Source organism: Apium graveolens, chromosome 5, assembly GCF_009905375.1.
Source record: "Apium graveolens cultivar Ventura chromosome 5, ASM990537v1, whole genome shotgun sequence".
Classification (NCBI taxonomy): Eukaryota; Viridiplantae; Streptophyta; class Magnoliopsida; order Apiales; family Apiaceae; genus Apium; species Apium graveolens.
Genome location: NC_133651.1, coordinates 166,597,342 through 166,624,228, shown reverse-complemented (window position 1 = coordinate 166,624,228; position 26,887 = coordinate 166,597,342).

The window sequence follows — 26,887 nt, the reverse complement described above, 5'->3', positions numbered from 1 at the left end:
CCTCATTCTCTCGGCTATTTATGCAGAAAAGGAGGGAGAGCCCTCTTCCTCACTTCACTTCTCCATCCTTCCCTCTATTAAAAATTCTAAAACAATTCACAAAGCTTCCTTACATCCTAGTAAAGGTATGTCTATGATTTCATGGCCAAATTCTTAATGGTTTGTGAGAAACAAATTCTTGAAGTTCAAGAACTTTATGGACTGTTTTGACTAACATGGTTTCTTTGTTTTGTTTCTTAAGGATATAGCCCTTCTAAGTGTTTTTCAAGCAAACGAAGCCCTAATAATCTTATTACTAACCCTCCTAGTGCTCAAGAAGGTATAACTTCCAACTCTTTAAAGTTTTAAGGGTGGGTTTAAGAGTTATTTATGATGTAGTGTCAAGATCCAAGAGTTTGTGTATGTGTAAGATTGTTTTGCTCATATTCTTGCTAAGTACTTGAGTTTTTGAGTTTTGATACTTGTATGTGATTCTAGATAAATTATATAAGGTGTATGTGGGTGGATATTGAGAAGTAAGAAGTGTTGTGTTGGTCATAAGTAGTGATTGTGTCAAGAACAAGTAGTAGGAATGGAATGTGGAGCCTATTGCACTTGGTCTGCCTTCTGCAGTTTATTCGGCCATGTAAATATTTGAAACTTGTGAGTCACTGGACATGACAGGGTAGATCTTGATTTTTAGTTTCTGTACATGCATGGATCGTCACATGGAGATTTACGGTTTAGGAGTTATGATTGTTTTAGTGTAGAGCGTTCATACGAAAAGCCAATTACACATAGGCCACTTGCATGATGATTTTGAAAGGTAAAAAATAATTTTGGAATCTTGGAAAAATCATGATAAGTAAATAATGCAGCAAGGAAGACTTTACAAAAAGAATTTTAAGAAAATATTAATTTTTCGATTTTATAAAAATGTTTTAGTGAAGCGAATCGATAATCGCGTACTAACTAAGATCGTTGGTTATTGATTTTAGATCGCCAACAAAAGCCCCGAGACCAAACCACTCCTAGCACACGAGGCAAGTTTATGAAACCCTAACACAAATTATCCATGCTATATATACTGTTGTGATATTGATGCCATGATTTACAGTTTGAAAATATATGATTGTCTGTGATATCAATACATTCGAATTATGTGATTGTTAACGAAAACAAACTTCGTTTTATACGAGTATGAGAAATTGAAACGTAATTGTAATATAATACAAGATAGTGGGAGTCAGAGATATTTTTAAATTGATTTAATCCTGGAACGAGCCGGACGCGGAAGATTTCGATTTCAATAAACAAAGTACTTTCGCGTAACATACATATTAATCGAACGATTGAGATTTGATTTTTAACTAAAAGAGATAATCGAATATTCATGCAAGGGATATCCTACTGGATTATTTATTTATAAGTAATACCTAAAGAGTTACTAAAATATCTGGAAAATACTTAAAGAGATATCGAAAAGTTTTTAAATCAATTCACTCTATCTAAAACGTATGTAACCATTCGAAGGATAATTATAAGATGTTAAATCCTGTCTTAAGTATTTAATTAAGATTTTTATCAATTTATTGAACCTTATTGAGAAACATTTTGTACTTAAGGTTTTATCAATTCATTGAACCCTTCTTAAAAATATTATGAGACCATAAATATTTAATATTCCGTACTTCTAAAAATCATTTAAAAATAGACATAGTTCCCAAGGATACTTTCTAAATTATTCAAAATTCTCGGAAGAGATCAATCATCTGAAACTTATCAAAACCTTAGGGAACTTAGTCTAGAAGCATAAAGGTTTTGCTTCCTCGCTCAATGAAAAACAAGTGAACAATATATGTAAAACTCTACTACAATTAAGGGTTTGAAAGTGATTTTAAATTCAAAACTCCGACAATTCCCAAGGATCAATTGTATTAAAAGTGATGAATAAATCATCTTATTTAAAGGTCAACTAAGAACGATCTATTCCTTCGACAAAGGATTTTATGTAAATGATATAATTGTTTTGGGACTGGAATGTGGCCGCCCGGCACGGAGAGGTATCGGGTAGTGACCAAGCGAGGAGTGGCGCAGTATACAATTATATGGTCTCTGTGACCATTGACTTTCGGACTTGCACGGAAATGGGCAACCATCGTGTAATGTCTTGATAAGCCCAAAGGCGGCTAGGTTTGTATTCCTTCTACTAGTAGAGAAATTTTTGTATTCGGCTGATCACCGGTACGTGGTTTATTCCAGTATAGTCCCTTTCCTCCACTTTGGATAAATTTTTGTGAAACCTACAGCAGAAGGCCGATAAGGCTGAGTTTTAAATAAATTTGTTGATGAATATATATCACATTCATTCGAGAATCTTGGTTCAAGCATCATATTGAGATTTTGAGATGAAATGAGTACGAGTATAAACTGATTAAACTGATACATTTAAAGTTGAGTTTTTCATAAAAATTAACAAGCATATAAACTTTTAGAAATCTTGGATATACAATGTTTAATGGTTGTTTTTTCCTAAATGATCATATTTAAATAATGGATAATTATATCTTGCTGAGCATTAGTGCTGACTCTTGCTTTTATAAATATCATATCACAACAGATTACCAGCATGGCCCGAACCAGGACGACTACCCGCAAGCGGGTAGGGGACGCACGTGAGTACCGTAGACTGTTCGTCCGCCAGCCACCTGAGGTAGACGAGTAGAGATAGTTTCCTTTTGAGTACTTGAACCAAGACTATTTGTGACCCGAGCCAGTCTCATGTAGAGTTGTTCTCGGCGTTCACTCTTTCGAGATAATTTTCTTTGGTTTGTAATAACTTAAATACTTTAACGTTAATTTAGTAATGTTTCTGAGCACATAACCTGTGTGTGCGTGAGTTTGGTTAAAAGGTCGAGTAATGATGTGAAAAGAGGATTAATTATTTATTAGACAATATTAAGTGATCGTAACAACCCGAATTCCCGACCTTGAATTTGGGGGTGTTACAGTCAGGGATCTAGGAGGCCACGCTATTTGAATTGTGTATAACACTTATCTCGTACAACAATATATAAATACTCACACCTTGATGACCCCGCACTTATCAACACAAACACACTTACAGGTTGTTATCTTTGAAATGAACCATGCATTACTAGAGTGTATCGAACCACAAAGTAATAAATATTACAATCCCAAAAGTGATTAAATCTTACCGCGGAAGAAACCTTTAAGTAAGGTTAGTCGATCAGCCAAATATACGTTTCTTATTTGTTATCTTACATAAGTCATACTTGTAAATAAGCCAGACTAAAATTAACTGAAAACCAATCCAGCTAATTCGGTCTACCTGGGGTACAACACCAAACATCCTATGGAACAGCTGGCCGTTTCCTACCAATTTCCTGGTCGTGAGTTTCATGATAGTCATCTTGATTCACTGTTGTGTTGTGTCAATTTAAAAAACAAGTATGAGCTATAATACCCAGCATAATAAGGTACAGTATGAAAAGACTGTATGAGAAATTCATGAATGATTCCATATAGGCTAAGTATGTTTATTTTAAAATAGTTTCCTCGGTGATGGACACCTTCTTTTGAAAACGATTCTTTTGTTGACTTATTATCCTGCAAATATCTTAACGTTAAACCCATCATCTAGGCTTAGGTTATGGTATTGCATCACAATTCCAACTGGAAGAATTTAGGACATTCACCGGAGTCACCGCATACGATGATTAGTCGTAATACAAAAATATGTAACATTTTCTACTAGTAGAAGGATGATTCCCTTTTGTATTCGGTTATCACCCATGACCGTATTCGGGCCTTTTCTGTGTCCATCTCTCTCAGGTACACACTTCATGTCTATCCCTCTCAAGACACAGTTTTACGTCCATCCCTCTCAGGTACGCATACTCCACATGTTCATCGGTATATAAGGTATCTTCTCATGTGGTGGAAAATTGGTAGTCTCCCCAGTCCACGAAGTACTGGAATCTATCTATATATATATATATATATATGATAATATGAGTTGACTGTTGTCAACAGATAAATATATATGGGGGAGTTTCTCTTGAAATATACTCAAATATTTAAAGTACATCGAGATAATATTACTCACGAACCGACAGTATTAAGATGACTTTCTGGAACTTAGAAAGTATTTTAAAACAGGTTTTATGATTTTTAAAATCATATTAAATCATTAAATAAATATGTAAAAATTAATTAATAATTATTAAATAGTTAGACCTCAAATAATTATATTTTATAAGAATGTTTGAAATAATATTCCTCAACTAATTTATGTTTAAATAATTAAAGTAATATTTAATAACATAATGAATCGAGTTTTAAATAAAAATTGTTGGAGAATACTTCTCCTATATTAAATGAATAATTGAAATAATATTTATTATTCGAGTAATAAAATATAGTTGAGGGAATACGATCTTTGGAAATCGTTTGAAATAATTCGAGGTACGCAATATGTCGTGAGTGGATATCGAGTCCCTTGGAATAAATAAGTATGAACTTTGCTTGTCCAAAATATCACCAGGATGACTCCCGGGTTTTTTCTTTAAAACACCGACCGACTCCCGGTCTTATGACTTATACATCACGCTTATGGTAGCGCTAACATATTCTACGATATATACATTGTAACACAATCGATATTGATGCGAAAACTCCAAATGGTATTAACATGGGAAGCATGGCATTTACAAGACAGTAAAAGAAATATTTTCACAACACAATAGTATATGGAGTTGGGTTTGTAAACTTGCCTGGGTACTTTGAGGTTGAGGATGCTCTAGGGTCCGCTCGGAAATCTATAATCATAAACATATATCGTTTCGTTAGATCTCGTTCTTATTTATGGCGACTCGTACATACGCGCTACTTATTAATCGTCCTCTCCACTCACTTTACTCTTATTATTCCTTTAAGCACAAGTATTTGTTACGTTCTCTTTCTTTCCGGAATCCCTTATGTCAGTTTATGCCTTTTACATTTCGATCGTCGGCTCCGCTTACGATTTTTAATGGTTTTCTAATCTCGCGGTCTCGGCTCCGACATTTTTATAAAATCGAAAAATCTATTTTTTCACTTGATATTTTAATAACAGTTAATAAACTCTATTTATTACTCTCTGTAAAAATTTCATGATTTTTGAATATTTTTAAGTCGATCATTTCTATTCCCAAAATTCGTAATTCGTAGCAGTTTTTGTCGCATAAATTACTTTTACTAAAACGGTCATAGCTTTTGATCCGTAAATCAAAATCAAGCGATTCAAGAACCTAAACGATCCTCATAAAATTTTCTATCATAATAATTTCTTACTTTTTAAGAAACTATAGTTTATACATTCGGGAACTTCTGCAGAAACTTTAAGTTGTGTTTTCTTCATTTTAATGAGATTACGATTATAATACGAGTTTTGTGTACGCCTTAAATCATCATTCAAATCATCAACAACCACCATATCATCATCTCAACTCTAACTTCTCTCAATAAAATCATGTTATTGAGGCAACAATCATCAACCTTAAGACTAACTAACTAAACATCAAGATAATAGCAAATCAACTACTAAAACTAGGTTTATAGCCAAGATGTCAAAGTTTCTTGAAAATTAAACCTTAAACAAAGTTTGGTCAAGGAATTATAACTTTCTTGAAATCTTGTTATGTTTTCTTCTTGATGGTGGAGTCTTGGGGATGCTTGGATGAGTTTAAGGAATCTAAATCAAGCCATAAAAATCAAGAAACCAAGAAGAGTTACTATTCATTACTATTCATTATCACTTTTCTTCAATTTATTTCACCCATCAAACCTTAATAGAATGATCTCAAAAATTTATCTTACCTTAGTTTAGGATGTATGAAGCTTGGGATTTAATTGTGGAATTTTTCTATGGCTAGAAGTGGGTGTTTAGAATTTGATTTATTCTTTTTTTTCTTGATATAGCTGAATGAAGCTTCAAGGGGGAGAGATAGAGTGTTTTTGTGGCTTCTTGAAATGCTTCATGTGGAAGATTATGATATATGATCTTGTATATATTCTAGTACTACTAAATCAATAGAAATCTTTGCTAGCCATCCTAGTTTCCATGTTATACTACTTAGTTTACGTACTTGGTTACTATTTGCTTGCTTTAGGTTATCATTCCTATTTAGCTAGGTTACTATTTGGCTACTTCACCATGGTTAGTTTCTTATTCTAGTTAGCTTGTATGGTTATCTTGGTTTGATACGTTTATTTATTCGTTTACACATTCACTCGGTCGCTTATTCGTTTTTGTAATAAACTTTCGTAAACGGTTCACGGTGTAAATCCTTTCTTATACGTTCTTTACGTTTTGAAGTGTCATACTTGGATTTGAATTTTTAGGATTTTAAATTTGTAATTATATTTTGATTCTCGTAATCCTTGATGGTTCACAGATACGGTCATTTTTTAAAGTTCGTTATCTTTGAAAACTAATAGCATTTACATACACTCATTTGGTACGTATAATCATGTTATCGACTCAGAAACTCAATTTCTCATACAAAACATAGTGTGGGATAAAACGTTTTCCCCGTTTGTCAGGGTTACTATTCATCAAGCATTTTACAAAGTCTCAAAAATTCGAGTTATTACAGGTTAACTTTGATACCTTTATTTTATTCAATGGAATCTTTGTATGAAAACCTTCAGCTGCATGCGAAAATAATAGTGGATACTGGAGCTACATAAAAAATGTCAGTTTCCCAAACCCTCTGAAGTGATTTTGTACACATCTCCACAATTGTATCCCGAAAACCCAATGAGTCTCCTTAGTACTTACTATAAGACCTCCAACCTCATCTATTGGTCCAATTATATTAGGACGACCACTCGCTGATTGAGAAGATAATAGAACCAATCTAAACTTATCATGTTCATTATTTTTGAAGCACTCACGTTCAACATGAAATTGCTTGACCAGTTCATTATGCTAATTTAACATGTCCATCAAAGCTTCAACAATGATCTCATCAATTTCATCTCTGCATCCACCTATTAAGTTCATCCAATTCTCCAGTTCATTTTTATTATCATAAATGTATACTTGACAAAATTTGGGAGATTCACCATCTGGTTGAAGCAGACTACCAAGAAGATGAAGATTTTAACCTTTGACCTTAAAGCAATAGGGTGCTCCTCCATTATTAATTTTATGATATATTATATCACAACTTGAACATATTGCAAATAATGAATTTTAAAGATGATGGTTTAAATTGAAGTGGATTGTCTCGTCATTTCCATATAACAATGATCTTAAAGGCTCAAGAGCTTGTTTCTCAGGTGGGAGTTGAACCTGTCCATTTTTCCAGCATAGAGAGAGGGTAGGCGAACTATTTTTGTTGGATTTATTATTCCATTCCATGTTCCACATACAGGCACCACACTTCACACATGTCGAGGTTGGCGGACCAATATTAACATAACTTTCCCAAAGATCAATCCCAAAAATATCCACGTGTTTAGCTTCTACAGTTTTACCACAATCAAAATGTTAGAAAATTAGGATTTTAGAGCTTAATTTAATTATGTTCTTGATGCTAATCCTAAAATCTAATGATCGGAATTTGTTCAATGATATTTGAACTTAAATTTTCATGTATGGTTTTAAGAATTTTCTTAATGAAATCCATATGAAATGAGAGTTGAAAGTAGCTTGGAAAAGCTTGGAAAAATTTGAGAATGTTTATCCCACATTGAAATAAATAAAGGGGGTTGTGTGCTTTATATGGTATTACCCACATAAGTAGTATACAACTAATAAGGTGTGTGATGGTCCATTGTGTTGTTGTGTGCTTCACGCGCGCACACACACACACACGCGCGCACACACACACGCGCGCCCCGCCCCGCCACGCCACGCACCGCACCGCACCGCACCGGACCGGGTCGGGTCGGGTCGAAGGGCAATTTGGGCGAATGTCTCGGCGTCTCGTGTACGCGAGGCGACCTGGGCGAGGATTTTATTTATTTGAGAATTATTTTAATTCGAATTTATTTATCGGTGACTGGATTATTGGGCTGGGTACTGAAATAGACTAAGTCACTTTGTTAGTGGGCTTAGTCTAAATATATTGAACCTACAAATAATCTGATCTGTAACAAGTTCTGATATCAGAATCAGAACTTAAGAACTGATGAATAAAATCAGAACTTAACAAGTTCTGATATCAGAACTTTAGTACTGATGAATCAAATCAGAACTTAACTTAAGTTCTGATAATAATGTGGTTGTTAATGTGAAAAGCTGTTACAAATAATTTAAATTCAAAAGCTGATCAGTTTTGATTTTTTTATTAATGAATTCAAAATTTGATCAGTTTTGATTTTTTCATTAATGAAGCAGTTTAATTCAGACATTAAGTGTGTGGACAGTTTCATTTTTTCCTCTCCTATAAATAGAGGTTAAAGTGAATGTATTATATACACACTACATTCTCTTTTCTTCTCTTCAACCTCTCTGCATTTCTCTCCCAAAAGTCCTGAAGTGCTGATATTTTCCGGCGACTGAGGTGCTGGTCGAAGTGGAGCTTTTGTTGCTGCTGTTAACATAAACTCCGAGCTGTTTTATCCTGGTGGAGATATTGTGCGCATCCCAAATGCAGCAGGTAGGGGCAATATTCTCTTCAAGAGCAGCCAGGACTTCGAGCAAGGCCTGGTGACTCAGCTGTGATCATTTTTCTTGGCATTTTGTATCTGTGAACCTTTATTTCAGTCACTTTTAAAAGCTATGGTTTCGGGTACATCTTTCTTTCTCTCTTCGTTATTTCAGTTACTGATTTTGTTTACCTGCATGTTTTGTTTTGTTAACTGTGGTCTTGGCCTAAACTTGCTAAATTCTTTATACACTTGCTTCTATGTTGCTATATTTGTTAGTGAGATTTACAACATTCTTCAAGAGAATATTAGTTATATATAATTTAGCATAATGGTTAACGAAAGTGAGGTTATCGTTGGTGGTGGTAGCAGTTCGGGTGCAACTGCTGGGGCCATTGATTGGACCACCTATAGTTTCCCACAAGCTGTTGAACTAACCGGTTTACCGGAGAAATTCAACGGTGGCATTGGCTTTTCTCGCTGGCAGAAAAGGATGAAGTTGTGGCTGACTATAAAGGGTCTGTGGCTGGTTGTGGAATATGAGAAACCAGTAGTGGATCAAGAGAAGGCTGACACAGTTAAGGCTTTTGCGAAGTGGGCTGAGAAGGATGGAGTGGCTAGAGCGGCCATTCTGGCGGCACTAGCAAACACTTTGTTTGATGTCTATTCTTCTGATGCCTACTCTGCAAAACTCTTATGGGAGAAGCTGGACCAGACACATAATACTGACTCACAAGGTCTAGAAAACTAATCTGTGGCAAGATTCCTCGAGTTCAAGCTGGTGGACAATAAGTCCATGACTAAGCAGGTGCATGAGTTCGAGATGATAGTGCATGCTTTGAAGGAGTCTGAAATGAATCTCCCGGAGAAGTTTAAGGTGATGAGTGTGATTGAAAAACTCCAGAAGTCTTGGGAAGAGTTCTCTCTCTCCCTGAAAAGACAGAAAGGAGTGATCACCTAGACCAACCTTATGCTGGACATCTCGGTGCAAGAACAACACAAGTCCAAACAGGGACATGTGATGCCAACTGAACACGGTACCTCAAAGGTAAACATAGCAACTGTAGGACAAAAGAGGAAGGCTTTTGCTAAGAAAGCTAATAGTAATAAACCTAAGAGTGACAAGGACAAGGCCAAGAAACCCAAGGCAAACAAACCATGCTGGTCTTGTGGGCAGGTTGGGCACTGGAGTAAGGACTGCCCTATTAAGAAAGCGAAGAAAACCGAGGTAGCGCAAGCAAATGTTGTGCTTGGAACCGCAAGTGGGCCTGTAGTGAACATGGTTGTTGGTGAGGCTACGGCTTCTGAAACCGACGTTGACCGGTATGTATCCTACAACCCTGTGATATTTTCTACCTATCTGTCAAATGAATGGTTGATAGATACTGGAGCTAATGTACATATTTGTGCTGATATTAGTTTATTTGTATCTTATCAACAGAGTCATAGCCTGACTGTGAAGATGGGGAATGCTAGTGTTGCTCAAGTACATGGAGTTAGAAACGTGGATCTGAAGTTCCCTTCAGGACGTATTCTATCTCTGACGAGAGTGCATCATGTTCCCAACATGCGTAGAAATATAATAAGTGGAAGCTGTTTAGTTTCTAGTGGTTTTGAAATTTCGTTCAAGTGTAATAAAGTAGTTCTTATTCACACTGGTACATTCTTTGGCAAGGGTTACTTGTCAAATGGTTTATTTGTTATTAATGCGGATCCCGTTTTGGGAAATTTGAATAATAATGTTATTCCTACTGTTAACTATATTGAATCCTCAAATATATGGCATGCTAGACTAGGTCATTTAAACTTTGGTGCTCTTAAGAACATGATGAACTTAGAGTTGATTCCAAAATATACCATATAAAAGAATTCTAAATGTCAAGTATGTGTGTCTGCTAAACAGATAAGGAAACTTTTTCATAACGTTGTTAGGGATTCAGACTTGTTAGATTTAGTACACACTGATATTTGTGAATTTGGTGGTGTGTTGACCAAGGACCAGTTTAGATACTTCATTACTTTTATAGATGATAGTAGTAGATACTGTTATGTTTATTTACTTAGATATAAGGATGAAGCACTTAGTAAATTCATTATATATAAAACTGAAGTAGAAAAAAAACTAGTAAGTTACTTAAAAGGTTGAGATCTGATAGAGGTGGTGAGTATACGAGTAATGCTTTTAATGAATTTTGTGCAAACAATGGTATAGTTCATGAAGTTACTCCACCATACACACCTGAGTCTAATGGGGTTGCTGAGCGAAAGAACAGAACATTTAAAGATATGATTAATAGTATGCTTATTAACTCTGGGTTGCCTAAATACATGTGGGGAGAGGCTCTAAATACGGCTTGCCATATTTTGAATAGAGTCCCTCTGAAACACATGGATAAAACACCCTTGGAGTTATGGAAAGGCAGGATGACTAGTCTGAAGTATCTTCGTGTGTGGGGGTGCCTTGCTAAGGTGCTTGTTCCTGAACACAAGAGAAAGAAACTAGGTCCAAAGACTGTTGACTGTATCTTTCTGGGCTATCTTGAAACCACTACAGCTATGAGATTTTTAGTGTTAAAATCTGACATAGATGGTATAGTGGCAAACACGATAGTTGAATTTCGAGATGCGACATTCTTTGAGGATGTCTACCCTATGAAGACTGGAATACCTGAAATGACTTCTGAGGAAGATCATACTCACACATCAAGTTCTATTCCTGATCATGTGGAAAAGATGACAAATGTGGGGGCGGAACCTAGTAGTAGCTCTAGTCCTAAGGAACTAGAGGAACCAAGGAGAAGTAAGCGTGCAAAGGTAATCAAGGATTTTGGAGGTGATTTCATCACTTACAATATCGAAGATGAACCTTTAACTTTCCGGCAAGCTATGGATTCTTCTGAGTCAAGGCACTGGAAGGGCGCTGTCAAGAGTGAAATTGACTCTATTGTTTCTAATGGAACATGGGAGTTGGTTGATCTCCCTCCTGGGTGTTCTACTATTGGGTGCAAATGGGTCTTTAAAAGGAAGTTGAACCCTGACGGCTCAATAGATAAGTACAAAGCTAGACTGGTAGCTAAGGGTTTTAAGCAAAAGGAAGGAATTGATTATTTTGATACATACTCTCCGGTTGCAAGAATGGTAACAATCCGAATGCTTATAGCATTGGCTTCAGTCCATGGTCTTATCATCCATCAGATGGATGTAAAGACGGCTTTTCTTCATGGTGAACTTGAAGAAGAGATTTATATGGATCAGCCTGATGGATTTGTTGCATCAGGCAATGAAAGGAAAGTATGTAAGTTGATCAAGTCCATCTATGGCTTGAAACAAGCTCCCCGAGATTGGCATAAAAAGTTTGATGAAACTATATTGCCTTTCAGTTATAAGATTAATGAAAGTGATAAGTGTGTCTACACTAAAGTTAAAGGTAATGAGTATGTTATTCTGTGCCTATATGTGGATGACATTTTATTGTTTGGAACTAATATTGAGATTATTAACGAGACTAAAGAATTCTTGAAAAGACATTTTGAAATGAAGGATATGGGTGAGGCAAGTGTGATTCTTGGAATCAAACTGATTCAGTCCACTGAAGGAATAACCTTGACTCAATTTCATTATATAGAGAAATCTATACTTGAGAAATATGGTTATTCACAGTGTAGAATCGCTAGTACACCTTATGATTCGAAAGTTTCCCTTGTCAAGAATACTTCAGGAGTGCCTGTGTCTCAGTTAAGGTATTCTCAGATTATTGGGAGCTTGCAGTATCTTGCTAACTGTACTAGACCAGATATTTCATATTCTGTGTCTAAATTGGCTAGATATATAAGCTGTCCAAACAGAACTCATTGGGATGCTCTTGATAGAGTACTTAGATATCTAAAAGGCACAATGTACCTTAGTTTACACTACAGGAGATTTCCTGGTGTGCTTGAAGGGTACAGTGATGCAAGTTGGATAGCTAAGAAGTCTGGTTCCAATGGAGTGACTGGATACGTGTTCACCTTGGCTGGTGGAGCAATATCCTGGAAGTCAAGCAGACAGACTATTGTTACTCGGTCTACTTTTGAGGCTGAGTTGTGTGCACTTGATGCCACAGGGATGGAGGCTGAATGGTTACACGGACTTATGTCTGCAATACCTGTAGTAAGCAGACCGCTTCCTGCTATTGCTATTCACTGTGATAGTCGAACAACTATCGACAAGATTAGCAGTAAAAAGCATAATGCTAAAACTAAGAGACACATCCAAGTTAGACTCAAGTCTATAAGGGGTTTAGTGACTGATAGGATCATAGCTATAGAGTTCATAGGAACTCATAATAATATAGCTGATCCTCTTACTAAAGGACTGGAACCTGCAGTGGTCCTTAAGTCAAGGTTGGGGATGGGATTGTCAACCCATCATAATTCATCAACAGTGGGAACCCAATACACATGAGAGGAGATCCCTCGAAGTGTATTCAATGGGTAATAACAAGCTGTAAGGATGAGTTGGTAGTACCTTTGCTACATAGATGATACTATAGTATCTGAGTCTTTCCCCTGTAAACCTAGAAGGTACTGACACTGCCAGAAAAGCAAGAGTGTTAAAACTCTGAATGGGATCAAGTCATTTGACGAGATAGAGGCAGTATATCTCTGGAGATGCCCAACTAAGCGAATGTAATTGTGTGGTCACAATTAGAGGATAGGGTTAATCCTTGAAGCATTCGACGAATAGGATCGAGACATGACCATTAATGTCTCAAAGCCGTATATTTGCACCATAACCTTTGACTTGTCGTCGTCTATGGAATATGGTTATACTAAACGGATTAAGATTCAAGGTGAAACATTCCATCTGAGTCCGATAGCCATTGAAGTAGAGGAATTAGGAGGGTTCAAACCTGGAAGGGTACCGACTCTGAAAAACAAGTCATGATGGGAAATTGATCGCATTTCTGTATGGATTTGTGGGGGATTGTTAGAAAATTAGGATTTTAGAGCTTAATTTAATTATGTTCTTGATGTTAATCCTAAAATCTAATGATTAGAATTTGTTCAATGATATTTGAACTTAAATTTTCATGTATGGTTTTAAGAATTTTCTTAATGAAATCCATATAAAATGAGAGTTGAAAGTAGCTTGGAAAAGCTTGGAAAAATTTGAGAATGTTTGTCCCACATTGAAATAAATAAAGGGGGTTGTGTGCTTTATATGGTATTACCCACATGAGTAGTATACAACTACTAAGGTGTGTGATGGTCCATTGTGTTGTTGTGTGCTTCACGCGCACACACACACACACACACGCACCCCGCCCCGCCACGCCACGCACCGCACCGCACCGCACCGGGTCGGGTCGAAGGGCGATTTGGGCGAATGTCTCGGCGTCTCGCGTATGCGAGGCGACCTGGGCGAGGATTTTATTTATTTGAGAATTATTTTAATTCGAATTTATTTATCGGTGACTGGATTATTGGGCTGGGTACTGAAATAGGCTAAGTCACTTTGTTAGTGGGCTTAGTCTAAATATATTGAACCTGCAAATAATCTGATCTGTAACAAGTTCTGATATCAGAATCAGAACTTAAGAACTGATGAATAAAATCAGAACTTAACAAGTTCTGATATCAGAATCAGAACTTAAGTACTGATGAATCAAATCAGAACTTAACTTAAGTTCTGATAATAATGTGGGTGTTAATGTGAAAAGCTGTTACGAATAATTTAAATTCAAAAGCTGATCAGTTTTGATTTTTTCATTAATGAATTCAAAATCTGATCAGTTTTGATTTTTTCATTAATGAAGCAGTTTAATTCAGACATTAAGTGTGTGGACAGTTTCATTTTTTCCTCTCCTATAAATAGAGGTTAAAGTGAATGTATTATATACACACTACATTCTCTTCTCTTCTCTTCAACCTCTCTGCATTTCTCTCCCAAAAGTCCTGAAGTGCTGATATTTTCCGGCGACTGAGGTGCTGGTCGAAGTGGAGCTTTTGTTGCTGCTGTTAACATAAACTCCGAGTTGTTTTATCCTGGTGGAGATATTGTGTGCATCCCAAATACAGCAGGTAGGGGCAATATTCTCTTCAAGAGCAGCCAGGACTTCGAGCAAGGCCTGGTGACTCAGCTGTGATCATTTTTCTTGGCATTTTGTATCTGTGAACCTTTATTTCAGTCACTGTTAAAAGCTATGGTTTCGGGTACATCTTTCTTTCTCTCTTCGTTATTTCAGTTACTGATTTTGTTTACCTGCATGTTTTGTTTTGTTAACTGTGGTCTTGGCCTAAACTTGCTAAATTCTTTATACACTTGCTTCTATGTTGCTATATTTGTTAGTGAGATTTACAACACAAAAAACATTATTACTTAAATTTATTTAATTGCGTGCAACATAAAGTACATAATTTATATTTATAAAAAACAATAATAAAAATATCTTCGTCAAAAAGTTGTTCTTCCACATGTGTTTCATCATATGCTTTATCAAAATTATTAATCAGATTGGCAGCCACGGGAGAAGGTAATCCACGGTTGCTCATACTGGAGTTCTGCCTAAGTGACAAATCTGCAATAACGTGGGTATGTTATTTAACAAAAAATAAAACAAGCAAATTATATTGGAAAATAAAAATAATGATACCGATGGCCAATTCTGGAAATAAGATGAAAATGACAAAATTCAGCTTCTCATACTCTATGAAGCAGGATCAATATTTTCCTTTTCTTTGTTACATGGAATTGTAGATATGCTAGGGCCTGTGTAATGTCTCTTCGATTCTATGGAAAAGAAACAATCTCATGTATTCAAAAATATAATAATTGTAATCATTCCCTATCTCATATATCGTGGGAAAAACTGAAAGAAAACTTTACCTGGTATGTCAGATTCTAGCATAACCCTTTGACATTTATTTTTTTTGAATATATGATTTGACACTTGAAGGCGGACTGGTACCTAAATAAATACCTTTGTTAAGAAAATATATAGCATAATATTGGGTTGCTATTGAAAACAAAATAAGAACAGAACACTTACGTTTAGATATACAGGATATGTTTGGCCTATTATTAGAAAGCGATTTATGATTCATTATCGCTTGACCAGAGCCTAAGTCGAAAAAATACAATAAAAATTCTAATAAATTAAAAAACAAACTTGTAAAATATGCTCTGTAATTTTATCTGCATACAAACGTCAAAGCTGTTATGCAAAACATGGTTACATAATGTATCTTAAATCAGTGCCCCAAAAGTATGAATAAATTTTCAAAAGAACGTACAGGTGCTATGCAAAACATGGTTACCATAGATATATATATAAATTTAAGAACTCTGTGATGCAAGATTTGCACATAGTTGCTTACAAGTTGAACTTACAAAGAACGGGGAAATTCTTTACAGATATAGCATTATCTATTTCTCTAGTAATTGCTTACTCACTTTTCTATTATTCTACTTGCTACCCTTGGTTTATATATCACCAAGTTACATGATAAAAAGATAAACAAATAAGACAAAATGTTTCTAGTCTAATTTCATACTTCTTCATTTCTCCATCCAGCATCTTTGAATATCTTCAGTTTAGCATGGAAATGGAAATGCTTCTTTGTTCTCTAAAACCTGTAAATAGGCTGCCACATTCCATTTGCATACAATCAACGCATGTGACTGTCAAGTCACTATGAACTGCTTTTGAATTTGGTCATCCGTTAAAACTCTGTGGGATCATCCATTGAGAATTTATTTGGATCATCCCTTGAGAGTCTGGTTGATCATCCATTGAGACTCTAGTTGATCATCCGTTGAGACCTTGTGGAACATCCATTAGGAGCATCTTCATAGCAGTTAACTCTATTTCACTTATACAAGATTACAAGGCATTTAATATTTATAATTAGCCAACCTATCTTGCATATCAATCTAGTAGTCAACATGACTTAGAACATTCTACAACATCTAGTTCTCTAAGGCATTACAATATGCAGAAATGTGCTACTAATCTTATTATAACATAAGCTACCCTTTCAACGGATGTTAAAGTGATCATCCGTTGAAAGTTACAAAATCTCTAAATTAAATATACTAAGGTGTTTTGTTTTACTTATCATCGATTACACTACATATTCCTAACAATATCTCCCAGTTTATGTCTACTGGAATTGTAGGCATAAATTAAGAGAAACTTGATGATAACAAAACACCCTATGAATACAGACTTATTTCTAGTAGATAAAATTAACAAGTGCTGCAATTTATTGAAAATTATGTAGAGGAAGGTTTATAGAGAATCTCACAAGCCATTTTCAAGGTGCTCCTCTAGACTGAGCAAGTTTAGCTTATTTCCTTGACTGTCTAAACTTCTTTCCCAATTTCTCATTGTTTTCTTCAATCTGGTATTGAAGTTTCCTATAGAATTCAGATTCATCTTCATTTGTATGATCCAACATTTCTTGCATCTCCATGAGAGTTTCATTGCTTGCAATTTTTAGCTGATCTTTTAATCTGAAGAATCTTCTGGTGCATTTCTCATCTTTGAAATCCATCAACCAGTAAGGCCTCAAATGCACTCTACTTCCTATGTATGGAATTGTTAGGACTCTTGGGAGTGCATTTTGTCCTCTACAGCTATTCCTTATCTCCTCAGTTTTATTCAGTACCATCTCCTTGGCAACAATGTTGAACCCAAAGTTCTTCTTTATTGAGGAGAAAATTTTCACTAGAGCAAAATAGCCTTCATTGAGAATTCTGTGAAGAGGCCAATTTAGCTCTCTTCTACCCTTATACCTGAAGACCAATCTATCTGGAAGATGCTTGTAAGCATCAATAGCTCTTACTTCTTCTAGCTCATCCAGATAGAGATTTATTGTTGTGCAAGACATGCCTGTCCAATAACAAGACTAAGTCAAATTGACAACCCTTAGTAAGTTGTATGATAATTTATGTCTACATTATGTATTGTAACTCTTAAGTCTGTAAAAATGTAAATAGAGCTGAATGGATTCTTTTTCTATAAATAGTATCAAGCCTGAGAGTTTTATCTAGAAGAAGATCAAGAAGATCATGCCTCGGAAGAATTATGAAGAAGCTTGGAGTTGAATAAATCTGTTTTAGGAAATATATTCTAAGTCAAGATCTCTACAAGTCACAGATTAAGTGTTATAGAGAAGTCATTCGAGAACTCCAGAATGACTTATAGAGAAGTCAGAAAAGCTGCTAGAGACCTCAGAGATATCGACAAGCCAAATTGAAGACATGAAGATTGGAGATATCGACAAGTCATTTCTTCACTAGAGATCTCTGAGATATCGATAAGTCAAAATATCACTAGAGATCTCTGAGATATCGACAAGTCAAAATATCACTAGAGATCTCTGAGATATCTACAAGTCTAAATATCACTAAAGATCTCTGAGATATCTATAAGTCTATTTGCCACTAGAGAACTCAGAGATATCGACAAGTTAAAAGTGAAGACATGAAGATGAGAGATCTCGACAAGCTAAATTCTCTCATAGAGAACTCAGAGACCTCTTCAAGTCAAAACAACTCTAGAGTAATGAGAGATCTCGATAAGCCATTATACTTATCGAGATGTCAAGTTCTCTATATACCAAACTGGAGATCTCGACGTAAAACTCAAAGTATAAAATGCAGACCATTTCAATATCCAAGATTATCAATCAACAAACAATCCAATCAGTTGGATTGACAAGTCTACATAAAGCAGCTTGAAGAGTACAAGATCAAAGGCCCAGATTAACTGACAAAGCAAAGTCACAGGCATGCAAGATTAGAAAAGATACACTAAGCTAGATATAGAAAGATTTGATTATCTAAAAAAGGTTTTAGTACATGCTGTTGCATGCTGTGTAATAACAAGTGTTTACTATTCTATAAAGTAAACAGTGGATGGTTTGTTAAAAACAACAAATAGATAAGAAAAATCTTGTATTCTCTCAAGGAAGAAGCTAAGCTCTTTATCAACAAAGAGCCTAGAAATTTTGTAGCGAAACATTCTTAATTTTAATATAAAATTAAGTGAGTTTTGAAAGATTTGTGTTCTTTACTGTTAATTATTTAATTTTAGTTTTAACACATTTCACTACAAGGTTTAATTTACGTTGTTCACCGCCATAAACAAATCAAGAAAAGCAGAATGACACTAAAACACATTCACCCCCTATGTGTGTTATTCATTACCTAACAAGTGATATCAAAGAAAAATCTGAAAGAAAACAGATTCAAGATCTTGGAAGAATGAATACACAGAAAATAAGTAGCATTAAAATTCCTACTTTTGATAAAACTAACTACACTATATGGAAGAAGGAAATGTTGCTGTTTATCAGGATGGCCAATCCATTATATATTCAGATTATCAAAAATGGGCATTTCACTCCTATGGTTAGAGTTGAGGAATCTACAGATGGAGACATGGTCATCCTGGCTCATTATGCCCCTAAAGATCCTTCATAGTGCACTGAGCCTGAGAGAGAAAAAGTCTCCCTGGACAGTGGCTTGCAGTTGATACTAATAGAGTCACTTGACAATGTAATGTACAATAACATTGTCAACTGTGACACTGATAAGCAAATCTGGGAAAAGATTGAAATACTCTGTTAAGGAACTGAGGAAGTTGGATCTAATCAAAGAAGGATACTGATTTTATAGTATGAGGGTTTCATGGCTAAGCCAAAATAAAGTATCACTGATGTGTTTAAAAGGTTTAACAAGCTGATAAATGACTTGCAGTTGCATGAAAAATATTACGAAGCTGAAGAAGTGAACTTGAAGTTTTTGCTTACACTCCCTGATCATTTGGAACAGAAAATTTTAGCAATCAAAGAAGGGAGAGACTTGAGCAGAATAACTCTGGAAGTTCTATATGGAATCTTAAAAGCATATGAATTAGAGATGATTCAAAGGAAATCATTAAGATTTGGTCAGGGCATGTTGTAGATGGTTCAAGTGCTCTAATTGTCAATGAAAGCCAGACCTCTAATGATGAGCCAAGATCCCAGACTCCAGTTGCCTCAGCAAGTGAGCAAAGAAACAATGATTCACAGGAACAAGTCATACTGGAGTTGGAAGAAGATGAGTTCTACACCCTAGATAAACTTGATAAGTTTGATCAGTCAATGGCCTATCTGGCAAGACAGTGTTCTAACATTAGAATAAAGAAGCCAAGATTCTTTAAGGGTAAAGGACAATCATTCAACAAAGACAACAGCTGGAAAGGAAAAGGGAAGTACACATCTGATAGCAAAAATGGTTACAAAACTGGATCTATTGACAGATCAAAGATAAGGTGCTATAATTGTGATGAGCTAGGTCATTTTTCTACATATTACAGGAAACCCAAGAAAGCAAAGAAAGATAAAGCTTATCTTGAACTAGAAGCAAAGTATGAAGCTCTTCTGAAGAAATAACAAAGTAAAGCCTATATTACAGAGGGAAAGAGTTGGGATGATTTTGATAATGATGAAGATGAGGAAGTTGGAAATTATGCATTAATGGCCTTGGAGCAAGGAGAGTCATCCTCATCAAAATCCCAGGTACCAACTCTTACCACCATTGATTTAAATGTGAGTCAATATAAGGAAACTGTAGAAAAGATGAGCACATAATTTTTTCACATTCATACAAGTATGGTTGCTGCTAATGAAGAAGTTAACAGACTGACAAAGATAAATGAGAAACTTGAAAATGAGAAACAAGAAACTGAGTTATTGCTGGTAGAGCTTGAAGCTATGAAACAAGAAAATGCATATCTAAAGAACAAGCTCAAGTGTGCAAGTGAAATTGAAGCAGTGCTAAGGGAGAAGGTGGAAAAGAATGAAGTCAAGTTAAAATCTTTCAGGAATGTATCTGAGTTGGTTGGACAATACCATGAGTAGAACAAGCCATGTGCTAATATTGCTATTGGTCTTGACTATGATGCCTTGAACAACAAGAAGAAAGCTATAGGTGAAAAAGGGAAAGTTAATGAAAATGATGATGTTCCAGTTATTCTGAAAAAGGTTGGTTCACCTGTGTTCAAAGCATGTGAAGTAAACTTCGGTGAAGAAGAGTTGATTATAAAGCAAGAGATTACTGATGAAGACAATGAGAATTAAAATGTATAAATAACTCAATCTTCTAAAGCTGAAGAGAAGCTCATGGACAACCAAGATTCCAAGACACCAGACAAAGAAACAAGAACTGAAGATGCAAGAAAGAAGAAGAAAAATAGAAATGGGAAAATTGGAATAAATAAAAGCAAAAAAATTTCTTATGTTGCAGATACTCCAAGAAAGAAATGTGAGAAATGTGGCTCTGTATTACACCTAACTCACCTTTATGAAAAGGGTGTTAGCAAGCTAGTTGAAGGAGCCTGCAAATACAATGAAGCGGATGCAAATGATCCCTACTCATTATGTGACAAGTTTGATTGCATCCCTTACAACTTTAAAGTAATGAAAAGTTGCCAAAAGCTGAGAGTAGATCTCAAAGAAACAAAAATTGGGTCTACAATAGACAGGAAAAATGCATAACAGTCAATGAATTCTATTTTATCTGAAACAACTCATTCTTATAACGACTCGTACATTTCTGCATTATTTAAATGTGTAATTATTGAATAATTAAATAAATAAAATATGTATATGGGTTTTGTCAGCTAGATATTATTTTGTTATTAATTATATGTGATCATTGGTGTTCGAAGATCATTTGTGTAATTAGTTGAGAAGCTGTGTTGTTTTATTTTTATATTTAAAAGTGATTTTATTTAAGATTTATTTTTATAAATACTAGGATTATCTCTAAAATTATTTGTATTGCTTTATAATTTTATTTATTATTTTTAGGAATTTGTAAAATTTAGAAATCAATATTTTATTAGTTATTTAGTCCCGAATGATTTTCTGATTGTATTTTATTATAAATTTAGTATTAAATTCAGAAAAGTTTCAAAAAATATAAAAGTAATATTTTATTAAGTTTGGAATATTTCGAGAATTTTAAATTTATTTTGGAAATTTTTCGATCTTTATTTTACCCACGCGATTGTTCGTTAAGTTGTAACATGCAGGTCTAAATTGTGTTTCAAAAATGATTTAAAATTTTCGGAAATTTTATTTTATTAATGCCTCATTATTTCGAGATTTTTAAAATTATTTTTGTGAATTACGGGTTATTTTACCCGTAAGTTATTCGTTGAAAAATTGCAAGTTGCGTGTCAGAAGCGGATATAATCGAGCGGAACTGGATAAATACAATTAATCTTATTATTTATTTTTCTCTCTCTCAGCGAACCCTATGAATAGGCCTTTACTTATGAGATTCGTTGTTTAGGCCCTCATAAAAAAAGGGCAATGGTTAATAATGATATAGTCAACTAAGCCTGTAATTACTATAGCTCCCCGAAGCTGACCTTATTCGTTATTAGAGAAAGGAGAAAGGATGTCGTAAGTGATGTTCAAAATCACTGGGAAGGCCTACACGCCCTATTTGAGACTACTAAGGCAGGGCAAAGGAGAAAGAAAAAATTATTCATTTAAAGATTTCCCTGACCGACAACAAGCCTCTCAATGATTGATAGAATGGGCCGTCTTCCCACTGATAATAAGGAATGGGATAATTGTAGCTTCGCCGTACTTGCTCAATCGCAATGACTACCATAAGAAATCGATGAACCAAGCGAGGTGGTTAGATGCTTAAAATTTCGTGTAAAAGTGGCTAATTTTACTTTCTTAGTAGAAAGAGCTCTTGCCTTCAACTCTGAATAGAATCGCGTGTACTCTTCCTCTATCTATAGAGCGAGACTTCACCCAAATCTTCCTTGAATCAATCAATGAATGAAAAGGAACCGCTGACCTGATAGGTCACTAATAGACCCCTTATTTGACCCCAAGAATAGACCTTCTCTTCTTTCATATTTGAATATGGTATGTTGGGTCCCTACTTATTTTTTCCTCTATCCTACGTGGATGTAAGGTAACTCTATAAAGTCGAAGGAGAACACAAAGCAAATGAAGGGACTCACCAAGAAACAACTACATTGCGCTTTACCCGTAGACACTTCTCCAGCTCCCACAAATGTTGTATGGGACAGTTTACTGCATAACGAGTGTCTTGGCCAAGCAGAACATGGTGTTAGTGGGAAGCAAGCTTACCTGCAGAAGTATACAAACATGAGACATGTCCCTCCGCTCTTCTGCTGAGCGAAGCTGCGAGCCTCAACGGGATCCAGAGAAAGACAGGCCTACCTACCAGTTCTAAGTGGCAAGATCGATAAAATAAAATCGTTGGGCTTCACTCTTCGAGAGCTGGTCAAGGGATTCGGGGGTAGAGGAGGTCGGGCATAATCCGGGGCACTTATGATTAGTGTACTCATCCCGTGGTAGAACCACGGTTCTAACTTCGGTAGAGTGGTAGCGGGACATGAATCTAAGCTGTTTTTAGGCCGTGTAATAGGGAGGGTATGCAATTATGAGACTTTTATTAAATTTTAACGCCGAAGCGGCAGAACACAAGCCGCACTCAGAAGGGAGTCATTTTATTGCTATTGGCGGATATAATCCATGAAGAAGGAGTAAGGGCTAGGTCAAGGTCAAAGAGATCTCTAACAACAGATTGTCAATTCTTGAAGTCCCATCCAGGAAAAATGACCACTACATGGTAAAGTCTGTTCCTACGCCTACTCCCGCCCCACTACCTCCACTTGTGCGATTTCATTTGAAATAATAGAAAGTCAATCAATTACTCCATTTTTAATTCATTATTTACTTGAACATATGAATTTCTCAATCAATCCCTTTTAAAATCATAGTAAAGCAACCTTGCATGCTAGGCGCTCGCGTTTTTTGGCTCTGTCCCGGCCCGGAAGTTCGCTTCTGTACGCAAGTCCAGACCTATAGAGATATATATTTGGTAGCAAGCCACTCCACTACTGTACTGGTATAGAGGCCAGATAGAAGGTCTCCTTTTGTCTTCTTCTTGTTCTTTGCCATAATTCCCTCGTTTCTTGTGGTAGTCATTGCGAATGAGCAAGTAGAGGGCGGCAACTAAAGATTTCTAGTGTGTTGTAGATTATTATCCTCCCCGACTTCTTTTTCTAGCTACTTTACTTTAGGTCGAGGTTCTGACTGAAAAAAGGACCTAAGAGAAGAGCATCTTCTCTTAGCTTTCTTCCTCCCGGGAACACACGAAACAAAGATATGAACTTCCAACAGCTCCTGTGATTTCTTCTGCTTCAGGAATTCTTGGATCTAAATCAATTTCCACATGAACCTCTTTACAGTACGTATTGTAAGGTTCAGGTACTCCATCAAGACCCTTAAAGTCACTTTCATTGACCTTTTTAACAATCCCTTCCATCCAAAGGTCACCATCTTCTGAAATTTTTGGTGGGGGTGCTTCTCCTGGATGTTGGATAATCATGATCATATTGCGTGAAGACCTCATACTTTTCTTTCCCACTTAGGTTTCAGGTTCCTTTGGTGATCCCACATATTTGTAACAATCATCAGAGTTGGGACCTCCATCAGGACGCTTGTATGTATGCTCAGTTATGCGTAATTCCTTAACATAGCAATCCCTTGACTAACTTTGGCTTCTATGAATACATCCAATCCCATTGGGGTTGGGAATTTAAGTGAGAGATGATAAATGGAAGTGATCACCCTCGTATCCTTCAATAAAGGCCTTTCAATGATTGCATTATAGGAGATATCCTCGTTAACCACCATAAATTCCTCCACCTGAGTAGAAGATAGAGGTTCCACCCATAAAGTTACTTGCAGCTTCACCCTTCTTACAATATCTACCAGGCCTCCAGTAAACCCATATAATTCATTGTAAGAAGGTGACATCTCCTTGTCCAAGAGTCCTATCTTCTTGTAAGTATCATAGGATAGAATATTGCATGAGATTCCATTGTCTACCAGCACTCTGTGTACGTTTAATCCTTCAATAAAAACAGTTACCACCAGAGCATCATTATGTGGGTAATGAACATGTTTTCCATCTGCTTCTGTAAAGGTGATGTCGTTTGCTTTACCGATAAAATTCACAGGAGGTCTCTCATTCAAGTTGTAGACATTAGTGGGTGGGTGACCTCGAGCTTCCTTAGTGTACCTCTTTATTGAGTTCCTAAATGAATCTCCAGAGCATGGACTGCCAATTATAGTGTTGATGTTCCTGGCCCTAGTGGAACATTCAGGTACAGGATTCTCAGCCTCCTTCTTAGCCTTTTCATCCTTATACTTCTTTGCCTTATGAGCTAAGAATTCAGTCAGGTAACCCCTTCATATGAGATCCTCGAGATGGTCCTTCAAATGACTACAATCAGTTATGTTATGTCCATTAGCATCATGGAAGCCACGGTACCTTCCTTCTTCCCTCTTTCCAGGAGGTCTGATTCTTGGTGGCTTCCTGAAGATCCCAGCCTTATCTCCAACCTCAAAAATATTACTGATTGGAGCCTTTAGAGGTGTGTACTCTGCATATTTCGCACGGTCCCTTTACTATAGTTAAACATACCCCAAACCTTTCCTAGCAGAAGTGGTATTCATAGTGATAAGAGTGACTTTATTCTCACGTGGAGCTTCCTTGAACGAACCTCCCCCAAACATATGTCTCTTATTATTTCCTTTGTCCTTAAGACTGGTGGACCTGTTTCTCTTTCCCTTGCCCCAGCTTCCAGCATTGCAAGCATCCATTTTGAGGTTTTCCATGGACTCCCCCATAATCTTATGAGATTCTGCCCTGGTGCAGAAGTTGCTAAGGGTCTTAGGTTTTTTTAAGTTGGAGTTCCTTCCAAAATTCAGTGATGGCCTTACTCCAGCTATCAGGAAGTTCTTATAAGTTTTTTCAGGGGCCTTCCTCACCTTTGACACCTCAGCGTTAAAATATTTGAAATACTCCCTCAAAGACTCATTCTCCCGTTGCTTTATATTGGCCAGAGTATTTTTCGGTAGAGAAAAGGCATTTGAAGCTTGAAACTGCGTAATGAAATCTCACATATCTGCCTCCAAGAACGAATGGAATTCCCAGACAACCTTTTGAACCACTGGTGTGCATTCTCCCATAATGTAGTAGCTAGCAGCCTACAATTGGTCAAGTCTTTGACCTGGTAAACCTTCATCTCAATATTGAAGCGACTGAGGTACTCCATTGGGTTAGTTGCTCCATCGAACTTCAAATCACCTACCCCTTTAGGAACGAGGTAGGGGTAAATCACATATCTTCTTAGTAAAAGGTGATGCAACTAACAAGCTTGACATCCCTTGCTTTTCAGCCTTTATTTTCTCCAAATCCTTTTGGAGGTCCTTGCACTTGTATGTGCCTCCTTCCCCATCAGAGACCTACTCATCACTCTCATTTCCTGCACTGGAACCTCCATTAGTATTATGAGCTAAGGTTTTGGTGAAGCTTGAACCTACTTCATCCTCTTCTGGAAGTCGTTCAGGTACAGATTTGGGCTTGCCACCTTTTTCCTGAGACGAATGCTTCTCCTTCTTAGGACCTTTTGAACCTTTTGATGCTGAACCTTCTACATTCACCTTGTCTGAAACATTCTCCTTCTTTTTATATAGCTTCAGCCCGCGGTCCTTGTATGTCATCTTCTTCCCCATACGATCAAAGACACTCACATTGTGCGTAGCTGATGGCTCAGCTTCATTTTCAACTTTCTTCTTGGGGTCCCAGTCCTCATTTTCTTGGTCAGTTTCAACATCAGAAAACTGTGGGCTTCTTTAGATCAGTGCCATCATCTTCCTTATTATCTTTGAAGTACGGGTGAATAGGATCAACTGTAACGACTCGTATATTTTTAGTATTATTTAAATGTGTAATTATTGAATAATTAAATAAAACATGTGTCTTAGTTTTGGCAGCAGTGTGTTGATATATACTAGTTGTCTGTGATTTATTTGTGTAAATGATTGGAATGTATAGTTAAATATTGAGTTATAGTGTTCTGTTTCATTTTTAAAGGTGATTTTATTACAGTTTTAAATCCATAAATATTTGGATTGTCTCTAAAATTAGTTTTATGATTTTATAATTTTAATAATTATTTTTAGGATTTTATAAAATTTAGTAATCAATATTTCATCAATTATTTAGCCCTGTATGATTTTCTGATTTCCTTTATTGGTAAAATCCGTATTTAATTCCAAAATTCTTTAAAAATTATGAAACTCATATTTACTGAAGTTTGGAATATTCCGAGAATTTTAAAATTATTTTGGGAATTTTTGGGATTAAT